Source organism: Momordica charantia (genome assembly GCF_013281855.1).
Source record: "Momordica charantia cultivar OHB3-1 chromosome 2 unlocalized genomic scaffold, Mcharantia_2.0 BLBB01000002.1, whole genome shotgun sequence".
NCBI lineage: Eukaryota > Viridiplantae > Streptophyta > Magnoliopsida > Cucurbitales > Cucurbitaceae > Momordica > Momordica charantia.
This window is the reverse complement of record NW_028275160.1, coordinates 15993005-15995982: the sequence shown is the minus strand read 5'-3', so window position 1 is coordinate 15995982 and position 2978 is coordinate 15993005. Positions and strand designations below refer to the sequence as shown.

The window sequence follows — 2978 nt, the reverse complement described above, 5'->3', positions numbered from 1 at the left end:
TTCAAAGGAACTTGGCTGGCTCATTGTCACAACCCAAGACTACATATAAACATCATAGGCAACGCTAATTAATTCTTCTGGCTAACCTTAACTCTAAACACGAGATAAGCAACCTCCTGGAAAATATTTTAGATGAAATAAAGCTTCGACTTCCATACGTTCTATCAGAAATAAAAATGTCATAAACTATCAGAACTCCGCCCTCCGTGGGCAATTTAAAAGAAAACAACAAGATCTCAAATTCGCCTCAGTGGCAAAATTATTAAATAGTAAAAACAACCGTGCACCTAAACTCCAATGACAACAACGACGCGTTTACCAACAACATCCATAGCAATTAAAGTAGTTCTAAAGAATACAAAATTTTCCTCCGCGGTTCACACCTAGCAATAACATAAGTCTCAATGCTACTTGTACCCAACTACCCTTCCCTCATAACCTCACTAACTAAACTAGTGATCCTTCCTCGGTCAAGCCCTCTCCACGTCATCACCGCGATCGACCCCGTTCACACCTGAAACATATAAAGGTACAAAGGGGGGGTGAGTACATAAGGTACTCCGTAAGTAGCACTTCCTAACTAGCACAAAATAAATTATGCTCACAGCCACAACATAAGAACTAACAATAACGAGACAATCAAATAAGCAGTGAGAGATAGCGAACAATTATCTTGACATTTAAAACAAGACAAGAGCAAGGCAACCAAATAAGCAGAGAGAGATAGCGAACAAATAACTTGACATCTACATACAACAACTAAGCGTCGAAACTACCAATACCTCAACCCATGAATCGCTAGCCCTTGTTTCATAGTACTAAAACTTCCTCAACACCCCCCTTTATCACTCCCCGCTTAACTTCTCGAGGCATGACGGCTCTTGACTTTTATTCCCAAGTCACCGTGCATCCTCCTTCTCCAGTACTTGATGTCCGACCTTGCCATTTATTCCCAAGGCCAAACACCACTACTTCGCAAGCTCCATTCTTCTTTAATCCCTCAAGCCTAACTCCTCGAGTCGTATTGACCCTTGACATTTATCCCCAAGGCCTCAATACTTCTCTCCAGAAACTTGACGTTCGGCCTTGCCGTTTATCCCCAAGGCCTGAACTGAGCACCGGTCCTTGCCGTTTATCCCCAAGGTACCGATGACTTCCCAGCGTATTGGTCCTTGACATTTATCCCCAAGACCCCAATACATGTTTACAAAAAATTAACGCCTGGCCTTGTCATTTATCCCCAAGGCCACTACTCAAGGCTTGAACCTCCAAGCGCTTTATATGTATCTTTCAGGTCAGAGCACCCATGGTTAACGGACTATCATCCCGTCCCTTTACCCTGCACCCTTCACCACTTCACTAACCCTTCCATGACCACCTACAAGTAAACCTCTCACATTCTAAAAATCACTGCACCGTTTACAAACATACTTTTCCACGTAACAAACAAAATTCATCCAACAGCTCACAACCAGACAATATGAATTAAATTATCGGTATAACCAAGCTAGCATTTCATCTACAACCCATTTGCAAAACGTCATGAGCCAATTACTTCTAACTACAACAGTTCAGAATCTACTAGTCACCTACAACAACAAGAACATGAAGCATGTTTCCTCAAGAGTGTTCAATAATAGAAATACGGCAACAAGATCGCTAGAATTCACAAAACACACCAACAATCCTTACATGCTCATTTAAATTATTTTATCAAGAAAAACAAACAAAAACAAAAAAAAAAAACAGCATCAAGAACGTTCTGTTAACGCTAAAAACGCACGCACTCGCCCCCTGGTGCTACTTACACAACCACGTGTTAAAGTTTGCGTCGGCCTCACACCTAAGCATAAAACAGAAAAAAAATACAGCAATTTAATGTACCATTCAGCCTTAAAAAAAAACATCTTTAAGAGGGTTCAAAGGGGCTCGTTACCGCAAAACGACTTCGTAAAGGTGTGGGTAAATTAGATCTAGCTTGCCAAGACGTGGGTAGCGTAAATCGGGTTTCAAACGGATGTAGATAATCGCCAAACACCACCAATACGCTGCTGTCCACGTTTTTGCAGCAGCGAAAACGTCCAATACTATCTCCAACGGCTTCGTTTCAATGTCCCTTGCTACAAAACAACCCTGCTTAGGTGTGGGTATTCTAAATCGATTTCGTTTGGGTGTGGGTACTCCAAATCTAACTTCGAACAAAGGTGGGTCAAAGAAAAGTTACCGGGTTTCACGGATCCAAGTTGTTCGAGGTCGTTAGGCTTGTTGAATCGGAGAAAGGACGCCGCGAACACAGCCCCGCGTGTATCGATGCCGCCTGCAGCTGCCCGAATGTCACGCACCGCCGCTGATCGTCACACACCGCCGCTGTCCGCCGCACGCCGCCGCCGCCCGTCACGCGCCGCTGCTGTTCGACGCTGCGCCTGCTGCCGCCGCCGCTGCTGCCGCTGTGTCCGCCGGAGATGGCCGCCGTCGGTGCTGCCGCGTCGGAGAGGAAGAGCCGAGTGGAGGGGGGTGGCCGACGGCTTCAACAAGAGAGGAAAAGGGAAAAAGGAGAAGAGGAACTAGAACAAGTGGCTAGGGTTCCCTTTTCTTGATTCAAACTCTTAACTCCTTTGGGCTTGGGTTCTTTTCCTTATGTTTAAGGCCCACTTACCCAACCCTTCCTTGTTAACACAACCAATAATAGAGTTTCGTAATTGGCCCAAAGATCCAAAACAAGTGTCGCATAATGGAAATTCGTACTAAATGTAACTTGATAAATAATTACACGCTACTAACTCACCACTAAAACTGTAACCATACACACTAGTCGAGATGTCACACTTAAATTAAATAAGATCACTGATGAATCAATTAAAAATAACAATGAAATAAATCAATAAGTCAATAAATAAAAAAACCATTTTGTCATAAAAATTTCCGGAACTCGGGGCAAGCTAATCTGAGTAACGCGGGGCGTTACACTCATTCCTCTA

General features: G+C 43.7%; 1 long non-coding RNA gene across 1 annotated transcript; it reads right to left on the bottom strand.

Annotated features, from left to right (window-relative positions):
* Positions 1 to 228: 228 nt before the first annotated feature.
* LOC148212904 (uncharacterized) lies at positions 229 to 2643 on the bottom strand. Its single transcript, XR_015789435.1, has 4 exons — positions 2225 to 2643; positions 1937 to 2120; positions 1809 to 1843; positions 229 to 514 (listed from the first exon to the last, which is right to left on the bottom strand). It is a non-coding gene; the product is annotated as an uncharacterized LOC148212904 (long non-coding RNA).
* Between the last annotated feature and the right edge of the window lie 335 nt (positions 2644 to 2978).